Raw genomic sequence first — 11,595 nt, 5'->3', positions numbered from 1 at the left:
AGCTCCAGCATGCCTCCATAAATATTATCGGATGTTGTATATTACAGGGAATAATATAAAAATATAGTAATATTTATATTGAAACACAATTTCATTTATCAGTTATTTACAAAGCCAGAATTATATTTGAGCAAAAGGCATACAATATCAATTTTATATCTGTATATACCTTTTATATGGCAGCACCAAATTTCATAGCTGTTTAATGCAGAAATGTGATAATCAGGGGATTAAATATTTAAATAATGAAAAGCTGTTGATAGCATGGCAAGCAATGTTCAGACATTACGCGAAGAACTTCAGAAAATCTGCAGGAAATGTATAATTACATAATTTGTTAAGCTTTTGTATTTTGCATTGTTGATTCATCATCTTGTGTATATATATGTTTGCAAACGAAATCAGATGTTCATCATTTGATGCTTCATTTGCTAATTATAATGTGGGATCCAATAGAGTGATAAGCCTCTACACTGAACAGAGGCTCACTGTAGCTCAAGCGTGAGTTTTTTCTGAGTTTGAGTCTCACTTCTAGGTGGACATGATCCCATTTCTCTTTATTTGCTCTCCAGAATTTTTATTTCAGTTCTAGCTTTCAGCCCAGCAGTCATTCTTAATTCGTGTAGCCTTGATCTGAAACTTAATCCATTAGGAATGTCAGGCTCTACCATAGCTGTTAAGCCACAGTCTATATTAGTGAAATATTGAGAGTCACTGTTGGAAAGGATCTCCTGTTTCAGATTTTGGCTGATAGATATAGGCAATTAGGAGAGAAATCTCCCTTTCACTTTCTGTCTCTGCTCATAGATTAGCTTCTTTCAAAACAATCTACTCCTTCGGACTGCCTGTGCCTTTTTCTCTGTACTTCCTCTGAGGGACTGTTCTGTCTGCCATCCATAATGATCTGCTCCAGTCCCCAAATTTAGAAAGGTCAGCAAACAAGATTGTGAATTACTCTTTTAACAGGGATGCAAAGAAAAGGAAATACTCTTTTTTTCTTTTCTTTCTTTTTTTTTTTTTTCATTTTCTTACCCCCTTGAAAAGTCCATTTAAAATTATGTTTGCAATGTGGAAGTGCTACACTTCTTTTCTTCTTTCTCCAAGTTATTTCCTGACTAACCTTTTCATGTAACAAACATGAAGATTTTTCTTCTTGCTGTTTTCAGTACAAAGGCATACATACACCTAGTTTAGGTCCTCAGGAGACCTCTGACCAGTATTTGTTTGAAGATGTCTCTGCCTAGGATAATATTACAATTAGAATCAAAGAAAGCAGGAAAAAAAATAAGGGTTTCTTTCTGAAACAAAATGAAGGGCACTTTTTATTTCCCTGGCCTAAAGAACTTTTGGAAGAGCTACGCAAGATAGGACCTGGCAAATAATATTATGCCCTTTGCCAAATAATGGGTAGAGATCTAGCAAATCTAGTTATTAAATGAGCTGAGCAGGAAGAGCCTGTTTGAGGCTGCTGCTTGGAAATACTAGCAGTACACTCAGCAGAGGACAAAAGATGTGGAGATTATGAACTGCATTTGCTGAGGCCATGTGTCAACTAAGTAATATCAGAGTCAACAGTGGCTGGAGCATTGCAGGAGAAGCAGGAGAGGGAAGATGAGTGTTGTTGAGGCTCATGCACTTCTGTTGGTGTTCGACCTACTCTTTCTGTTGTTGCCTTGCTTGCTTTTTGTCTGATGAATAAAATATGTAGTACTGTCTAGAAACACAGACAAAAGAGAGTTCAACTACCTGCATAACTGCTATGGGATGCAGTTGCCATATGAGAACTATCGTCTCAAAATTAAAACGGTAACTGTTGGGACTAGCAGTAATGCTTTACAGTAATAGGCCATGTATGTGGCGGTTGACAGAAGTATAAAGACTTTATTCCTAGGCAGATTCAGGGAATGGCATTTAAACTGTCCAGAGAGTCTGGTCTGTAGCTGAGCTGAACTGGCACCAGTTGCTAGAGCAGATTGCATAAGTGACCCAAAAGGGATGGCAGAGAATAGCTTTCCAACTCCCAAGAGCAGAGGGATCCTGTTCAGGGAAGCTGTCTCAGCTGTCGGGGTAGTTCTTTCATCTCAGTGGACTGCAAAATATCTGTTTTTCCCTTTGCAACCAAAGGCAAAATCTGGCATTTGAAAGACTATTTTAAAAAGTGGAAGAACTTTAGGCCTCTGAGGGTTTAATCTTCCAAAATTAAAAAAAAAAAAAAAAAAAAAAAAAAAGGCTGAAAAAGGTTATTCTGCAATTGCATTCTGCAATGAAACATTGTACAATTTCTGTCTCACATCCTTCTAAAAGGTGAGCGTTGACAATATGGAGGATAATTCACTTGCTATTTTAAAGACAGGGAAGATGCAACTTGATTTATTTCTGTAACTCTATGCTCTCTCTCTCTCTCTCTCTCTCTCTCTCTGCTTCAGTAATGAGGAGGAAGTGCTGCTTCTTCATACTGAAATCCTGTATAGGTGCAGTGGATAAGAGTCTTTCTGGGAGTGGTGTGACTGGGCTTCTCTAGGTGAGTGTTCACCATCTTCTCTACCAGGTCTTTCCAGAAGTAGGTCCATTTTGAGGCAGTGTGCTTAGCGAAGGGGGTGAGCCCTGACTGACTGAACTGTACTGTGGCTTGAAGAAAGCAGAGGGAGGGAAGCAGTTTGTATTCTGTAGGGTTTCTGGGTCAGTAGACCAAAGACAGGTCTTCTGTATCTTTTTACAGCCTGTCTTGGCTTCCTTTTCTTGCCTGGTGAAGGAAGGCCTCCATGTGCTTGAGGCTTGACTCCGAGCTCAAAGGCTGGATTTGCAAATGGCTTTCAGATATTAGCCAAAAATGTTAGTCTGTGCATGTGTACAGGGAGGTGTGGGGGAGGCAGCGTTGCTCCCTTGTGCAGTCACACAGAACAAGTCACAATCTGGCGTGCTTTTGGTTATTAATAGCTAGAATATGGAAGTAGGGCAAATATCCATCCTGATTTATCCTAACCTGAATAATCCATATATTCTTCAGGCCATAAAATAGTGATTCTGTCTCCTGCTGTCACATTCCTGAATTTTAGGAAGAGATATCTGTGACCATTTCATGTCACGATGATCAATGTCACATTAAAGAGAGAAGCCTGCAGGCAGGCGTGTGGGCTGTGTGAGTGCTGCCTGATTAGGGAGATGCTGGGGTGGTGATCCTGCTCCCTGTCACTCCACGCTGACAGAGACAGCTAGACAAAAGACCCTGAGGGAGAGGTCACCCTGGCCTGAAGCTGCTCTGCTGAGGAGGGGGGGGTAGAGAAAGACACCGAGAGGCAGGCCACAGGGGGAGGAGAGGAGTCAAAGAGCCATGAAGCAACACGGAAGGAGTCAGGAGGCATTTGATTCAGGAGCAGGGAGGGGGAGAAAAAGAGGCAGAGATGTGCAGAAACGCGTATCCATACAGTTAACCATTCCTAGGCAGGAAGCATCAGTGTTCTGCAGGAGCACACACTGATACAGGAATATCGGGCTGCTAAGAGTCCAGGAATTAAAATGGAGTGATGAGACTAAGGAAAGGCTCCATAGCAATTCTGGAAGCCAAGATTTTTTCTTGTTTTTGTTTCTAAAAATCATGAATACATTGAATCTCGTATTTTTATTCCCTTCCCAGTTTGCAACATGGTGTTTTTCACACCTATTTTTGAAATCACAGTAACTTTCTTGACCAAATGTGCAGATTTGCCATTGTGGCCTATTTACATTCCTAGTGTATGAAGAGAAAGAAACAAAAGGCATTAGCTGTGATAAATCCGGCAGAGAGATGACTGGAAAATAAATCAGAAGTCCTCATTTGGTCAGGTTTCCCGCTGACTTCCACACAAACTGGCATGATTCTGGAGTGAAGCATGTGAGCTTGAAGAATAGGGCGCACAATTGCATCCTGTTATTGTTCTGAGTGTTATTCTGGTAACAATTTTCTTTTTCTGGGTAGGCACACAAAAAAGTAATAAATATTATTGCTGATTGTATTTAGAAACTGCAGGCCTGTTTACTGGGAGTAAAATGAATATATAGGGAAACAAATCCTTGCCCAGAAGTATTTAAAACCTAATATTAAATCAAGACACAATGTAAGAAACAAGAGTAGGATGAAATGAAGATGACTCTGCTAACAGACTACTTTTATTTAAGACAGCTAATTAATAATTTGATAGTTTCAAATCATCTAGCATTTTACATGCATTGTGATATGTTTCTGTTCTGCTTTGATGTAGGTAAGTGAATAAAAGGATGGTTTCTACTGAGCTAATTTCTGGAGTTGTGGTGTATAATTATTCCCAGGACAGATTACTCTGTAAATATTGTGTTTTTAGTGTGTCAATACTTTTTTGTGTCAGTATGAAACCTCAGAGATAGCCCTCCAGGCTAGAGTGAAGTACCCACGGATACTACATTCCTCCTCCTTGTGCCTCCCTTCCAGAACCACAGCAGGTGAGGAAGCACCCTGGGGTCCCAGGCTCTTCCCTTCAGATTTTGTACCCTTACACACCCGAACATGAACCTCCACCCTCTTGCAGAAAGCTCTCAGCCAAAATGAGTGCAACACCGCAAGACCAACAAGCATCTCCTAACACTAACCGCCACCTCGGTGCCTCTGCAGAAGGGCTGAGGTGGCTTCCCCACGTTGCAAGAGAGCCAAAGCTGAGCAGGCAGGCTGCTGATGGGCACTGCGACGGCACATGGGCAGCTCCAGCCCTCTTTCTGCCTCCAAACCCCTGTCCAGGAGCAGAGGGCAGCAATTGCAGTGCTCCCTTTCCTCTCACAGCTGGAGAAACCACAGGGCCCCGGGTCCTGACCCAGCCAGGGAAGCTGAGATTCCCACAAGTGGAGGAGAAGGAGCATGTTGGGATTTTCCTGTTTGCTTTTGAAATGCTGATGCTGGCTCTCTGGGCGTCTGTGTGTGTGTCTGATGGGAAGCGTGCACCAGAACTGAGGGCTCTGTGGCTTGGGTTTGTGGTGTTTGTGAGCCGAGTTTGTCAGTGGTAAGTTATTCTTGTCAGAGCTCCAAGTAAACAGTAGACAGATACTTACCCCTTTGAGCTGTTACAGTTTGCCAAAAAAACTATGTCTGAACTTTGAAATTTGTCCTTTTATCTTCTGCCTTCCTGACCCTGCCTCTGCCGACAGCAGGGCCCTCTTGTCAGGGGAGTGTCCTCCAGGCACAGTGTATGGAAATGGAGGAGGGGAGATTTCACCTCCAGAAATCCAGTTTTGCGAGACGAGGATGCCTGGGTTTGTCAGATGGATGGCAGCAGGCAGCTCCGTGCAGTGAGGACTTGTCTGTGAGACTCTCGGTGGGACTGAGGATCATTTCTCTGGAGAGAGGGGGCAGGGCAGGAACATACACATAGTAACAGCAGCGTGGCTGATGGGTGATGGCTCATTAAGCTGTCAGGGCTCTATGGTAACAGAGTATATGGCATCCACATCTAAAGCAAACACGCAGGCTTTGATCAAGTTTGCTCTTATTACTATACTAGTGGAGTTCAGCCCAGCCTGGGCTCCTCTGGAGCAGGAGACTTTGCAGCTTGCAGGATAAGCCCTGTTTCTGCCTCTACAGGGACATTTTCAGCAGGTTTCTTGTCGCTGCACCCAGCCCCTACCCAGGACTAAAACAGAGGGTCAGCCTCGACAACCTCTGCAGCTATGCGCAGGCAACAGCCTGGCCTTTATGTCACCTTTTACACCAAGACCGCCTTCATGAGATTCTTAGGGGCCCTACTCAAAAGTTTTGTGCATCTCACTACTCAGTGAGGCCTATGTGGTCTGTAGAAGGAACAGTCTGAACAACTTCTGATGAGCTATTTTTGGATGATCCATACATGTCTTATGTATGTCTGTTTATGACTGGAATAAAAGATAACAAACCCTACAGTATCACACTTGTTTTCCTCTTTAAGGTATTTAGAGGGACAAGAAATAAATCGCATGAATCTATGAGTCTGAATCCTGGGATAAGGAACATTAGCCACACTCAGTGCATATCACCTCTGTGCTTTGCAAAATGAACAGCTCAGGAAATAGTGCTTTAAGCCATTTTTTTACCATCTGCTTGAGGTGCTGCAATAAAGGTATTTATTAATGGCAAAATACAGTTTTTCAGTATTGGTCTTTGGAAGGGGAGGGGACTTCTGGCCTTTAGACATTTCATTTTCTTTGGGGAAGGGATGATCCAGCTCTTCCATTGACTTTATACATTTTGGATAATGTCCAATCAGACCTCCTGCAGCTTCTGTCTGCGTGTTTGAACAGTTAGATCATCTTTGGCAGCTAGTAATACGTTTTTGATTTTTTTTTATACCAAAGTGAATATTGATGTTCAGCAGGTTATCAAAACATGAGCATCCATTACCGCAAAGAAACCATTGCTGTTTACATTTCAGAGCACAGTCTTGAACTTCTTCTCATCTTGAGGAACAGCACAGGAACTGATGCAGGGTGATGGAGGTTCAAATACATCCTTACAGTGAGCAGGTCTGTAAATACAGCTGTTTTAGGAAAGAATCTTTGTGAAGAATCAGTTTCACACTGGCTGCCCAAATGTTGCAAGGAGTTTCACCTTTTATATGCCGTGCAGGTCACATCCTTAATAAAAGCACAGTTTTTCCTGCAATCTCTAAAGCTTAAAACTTCTTAACTAAACACACACTTTCCCTTCCTCCTGCAACCTCCTCTGCCCAGGTGTGTGAGGTTTCTTTGTCACTGAGGTCTTCTACTCATGGAGAGATTCTTACTGTCTCCAGGTTAGCCTTCAGTCCTGGTGCTGTCCATCTCCTGCCATTGTCTTTTTTCTTTAAAAGGTGACCATGTGAGGAAGCTGGCTGACAGTGAGCTGTGAAAACCGTTAAGGGAGCTGCAGTTGTAGGCCTTAGTGTAGCTCATCAAAGTGGGACTCAACCAGCCTAAAGGGTATGATGAACTGAACACATCCCAGTTCCCTGTCATAACATATACTGTGTACCATAGTGGCAAGCATTTGTTTTTAGTATAGGTAATCACTGATATGTTCTTTTAAGTGAGATTCATAGATGCTGATTACATTTACTGCATAAATTACTTCATTATTAAAATCAGGTCATTTGAGCCCCAAAACCATTAGCATGCAAACTATTAGCATAATTTCATAAGCTAATAAATCAAGCACAGGAAAAGAATTAAGCGGTTCCTAGTGATAAGTGTTTCTTCAGAGATTAAGAAACACAATTTTCTTATGCATATATTAACATTTTAAAAGTGAATTCATGCAAAAGCAATTTTTCTGCATATATAAAACTTATGTTTAATAATCTTTATACTCAGCCTCCAGAGCTGTTTCAAAATTAATGTTTTTTTTCAAATCACTGTACAGTAATTTGACGTTGAACCAGCTAGCCTGTTTTGATATACTCTACCTGTAAAATTCTTTATGCCTTTATTAAACAGTCAAAGCTAAGAAATAAAACAAGCCAAGATATGATTTAGAAGAAAAATAGCTTGGGTTCATCTTAGATAATGAAATGTTCATCCGAGGTAAATTTTGTACTCTTAATCTTAAGCAGTACCAATGAAATTGTAATTATCTCCATAATTGCAATCTAGAACTGCAGTTGTCATCTTATTAAAATGGTGCATTAAAATTGATTTAATTCCCATTTCTTATGTAATAGAATGTAATATTGGCCAGAATAACACAGGGATGGGCTCTTCTATTCACTTCACTGACTAGATTTAAAATAATACAGTAACACAACTGTAATTATTTGGATGCTCAAAAGTTGCATGGAAACAATGCAAATTCCAATGTAAATGAAACTGTAATAATCATCAGATGACACTACACAGGAATTTTCTTATGCTATGAGGTGTCGATGATTTATTGATGTTTAGTTTGTTTTGTTTTCCAGCTCCTAACCTACTGTTTTGGTTTGTTCAGCATATACATATATATATATCAGTAGGAGGCCTCCAATGATTTTCTCCAAGGAATAAGAGAATGTAATGTTTTCAGAATGGCGCTCACCATACTGGGGAATTTTGGGTCTCTTGGTTCATACAGCAATACCACAGCCTCTGTCTTTTCTAACCCACATGTGAAAAATAGCTTTTAGTAGTTGTTTGTGCTTGCTGCTGTTTAATGACCAACTTGACTAAGACAAAACCAAGCTGAGAACTGCCTTTTTCAGGAGGGCTGGCATGGTGCTGCCCATCTCCCTGAGCTGGTTCACCATGTGGCTGGACAAGGACCACAGCTGGCACAAGGGAGGTGGAGTTGGCATGCAAGAGGGGAAGTGCAGGGACAACCCTTTTCATGGCAGCTGGTTATTTTATCAGTTTTGCTGCAATTTAAAGCCACAGCCACCGCCACATCAGAAATGGTGTTGTCCCAAGTGCATCAGTAGAATCACAGAATCACAGAATCATAGAATCATAGAATGGCCTGGGTTGAAAAGGACCTTAAAGATCATCTAGTTTCAACCCCTCTGCTCTGGGCAGGGTTGCCAACCACTAGAACAGGCTGCCCAGAGCTGCATCCAGCCTGGCCATGAATGCCTTCAGGGATGGGGCATCCACAACCTCTCTGGGCAACCTGTTCCAGTGCCTCACCACCCTCTGAGTGGAAAACTTCCTCCTAATATCTAACCTAAATCTCCCATCTTAGTTTAAAACCTTTCCCCCTTGTTCTATCACTATCAACACATGTAAACAGTGGTTTCCCCTCCTGTTTATACACTCTCTTGAAGTACAGTAGTGGTGTCCCGTGAGCAATCAAGGTAGTGAGACAGCCAGCAGACAGCCAGTGTGGAACAGGAGGCCAAAATGAGCGTATTCTGGTTGCTCTTGTTATGGCAGTGTAGATCATGTGGTGGGTGAGGCGAACCTGTGGCTCAGAAGACCAAGTATTATCACCTAAACAAGGAAGCAGAAGTGTACTGTCAATGTGCAACTTTCCATGGCAGTTGTCCAAACCTTTCTTTTTCTGTGCTCCTTCCTCTGCTGTATTTCCATCAGAAAGTACACTGATGTTGTAAATCCCCCAAATTATTAGTGTGCTCTGTACTTTTCCCTAGTTTGAGGATTAAACCTCTTATTCCTCAGTTATGGTCTCTTTTACATTCTTCCTTTTAAAGCAGATACTGAGTCACTGCTGCTCCTGGCAGATCTTTAGTTTGTTAGGAGGCTGTATGTGCTATTGTATATGTATAAATCATTTGTATCTGTTGAGAATTCTCCTGGGCTATGTTTTGGGTATGTCTTCAGGAGGGTTTATCAACACTCAATTCCAGGTCATAAACTCATTTTTCAATGTTTGTATAACTAATTGCACAGAGATGATGCATCTAGCATAGGGCAGGTGACAACACCCATGTGAAATGGCTTTTATGAAAATTTTCTGATCAAAATGTGAGCACAGTAGAACGGTTATGAAGTGTTTGGCAGTGTTGCTTTCTGTATTGCTGAAGCTAAATATTAAAAAGATTTGAAATCTCGTCTGGACAAATTGGCATGATTTAGGAGTTTTTATAATACAACAGTCCCATTTGAAGTCAAATGGAGGATACTGTTCAAATGCAAAACCTGACAGTGGCTTTGTTCATATGTAGTAGAATATTGTTGAAGTCAAAGGAAGATTACTCAACTGAATAAAATTTCTGGGTCAGGATCTGTATTTGCATGAATGAATATATATAAAAACAATAATTTGCATTTCAAGGATTCTGTGGTTATTATTCTCAGGTAACACAGATATCTTGCCTTTTACAATGCTAGATAATCTTTTTAATGTGAAACATCCTAAATGAAGGACCTCACTTAGCTAGGCAGCGTCCTGTTTTTCAGCAGTCTGTGAAAGAGGAAGGTTCCTGCAGGCAATGGCCTGCACATCTACCCTGGCTTCTGCTCTGACTGAGTCTTGGAGGAGTGTCTGCACTACCTACAGAGACCTAAGAAGACTTTTAGTGGGCAAAATGAAGGCACCTCTGCTCAGGTGAACGCTACCCAAAGAGCGTAACAGAACAACATATTTGAACCACAGAATTTGCTTCACTGCTTTTTTCACTGTCATTCATACTGCCCACATTTTCTTTTTTAATGTATTTTTTTATTTATTTTATTTTTATTTTATTTTTATTTTTTTTTTCTGTAAATTGTGGCCCCTAGTGAAGGGGTAAATTCATCTTGGAAGTAATTTCTACTATGAACTACTTTCTGGCATACCTTTTTCTCAAGGCTCACCGAGCAGTGGGAAAGGATATTTTAAAAAGTAGTCTTTGAATGATGCCTTATTCATTACACTAAATAGCTCATTCATTTACCAATCTGGCCACTTCTAACTACTGTTAGCACATTATACACACTTTCTGACTCATGAAGGAAGAAAATAGAGACAAGTGGACTGTGTTGTTTGTGGCTGGTGCACATCAGTGGCAGCAGGATGAACAAGAGTTCAAATACCTCTCTAATGGATTCCATTAAAGCAAGAAACTGCTTTATATAAAAATGCATGTAGGACTGCACTTTGTACGCATAGTTCAGATCCAGAAAGGCTGAGGTATTCTGTTGTAGATTTATCTGGTTGCTTCCTGCTCATCTCACTGCTGCTATACTACCATGTGCTTCTGTAACCCATCCCAAGAAACACACCTGTCCTGCGGCTGCTTCTCAGACACCACTAGCAGAAGGGGGACAGACTGTCATGCTGCTCCTTACTCCCTATCTTATCTTAAAGTGTATGGGAAGGACTATTCTCCTGAATCTGGGGAAGAGAGTTTAGGAATCAGCATTCCCTGTCTGGGGTATTTTTAACCATTAACAAAACTACCACCTTTCCACCCCAGAAGTCCAAAATACTTATGGAAATCCTGAGGTCTTGCAGATTTTCTTCTGGAAAAAATGACACTGTCACCAAGATCTTTCAGGTGGCAAGAGTAGCTGCTGTTCCGTTCTTGTTTTGTTGTTGCTGTTTTTTTTTTTTCAAGGATCTCTTTTTACAACACAAAATGAATGCTTCATTTTCCTCCAGAACAGAAAATTCTGTGGAGGAGGAAAAGCTGTGTAAGAAGTAGTGCTATGCTGTTCCCCTAAAAAAGTCAAAAGTAAATTTGTTTTTCAGAACTAAAATTACAATTTACCTTTTTAAAGGTTATTATTCTCCTAGCTAACTAGCACATTCAGTGTTTTAATTAGAAGTAAGAAACTTTAGATGGTTGAGATAGAAATTGGACCATGCACCAGAGGTTCTTTTGGGAGAGATGGCACTCCCAAAGTCCATTGGCAACCACAAAAATCTCTGTGGCCATTTCAGTAACTTGCTTTGTAACCAAACCCACTCACTTATTAAACTAGCTAGACAGCTCAATCATTGCTCCATTTCTGAACTGGGAAATATTTCTTTAAGAACAAAACAGGGGAATAGTACCTGTTGCTATAACAAAAATCTGCAAACACTAGGACGTGTGAAAATGTTTGGCTGCTGATGAGCAAAACTTTTCTGTCAAAGAAGAGTTTAAGAAAAACAGGATTTAACATAGCATTCCTGCTTTGTCATAGGTCTTGTGCTGCAAATTTTAAATTATGATATTGAAGGTGACAGCA

At 40.9% G+C, this 11,595-nt stretch overlaps 2 long non-coding RNA genes across 3 annotated transcripts in view; one reads left to right on the top strand and one right to left on the bottom strand.

Annotated features, from left to right (window-relative positions):
* Positions 1-1,043: 1,043 nt before the first annotated feature.
* On the top strand, positions 1,044-10,387 carry LOC121065768. The gene is made up of 3 exons (XR_005817303.1): positions 1,044-3,403; positions 6,042-6,047; positions 10,375-10,387. It is a non-coding gene; the product is annotated as an uncharacterized LOC121065768 (long non-coding RNA).
* LOC121065767 overlaps positions 10,184-11,595 on the bottom strand; it is a 30,525-nt gene continuing 29,113 nt past the window's right edge. For both annotated transcript variants that reach the window (XR_005817300.1, XR_005817301.1), the window contains exon 4: positions 10,184-11,034. This is a non-coding gene — a long non-coding RNA (uncharacterized LOC121065767). The remainder of the gene's footprint in view (positions 11,035-11,595) is intronic.

This window comes from Cygnus olor, chromosome 2 (assembly GCF_009769625.2).
Source record: "Cygnus olor isolate bCygOlo1 chromosome 2, bCygOlo1.pri.v2, whole genome shotgun sequence".
Lineage (NCBI taxonomy): Eukaryota > Metazoa > Chordata > Aves > Anseriformes > Anatidae > Cygnus > Cygnus olor.
This window is presented reverse-complemented; position numbering and strand designations above follow the sequence as displayed.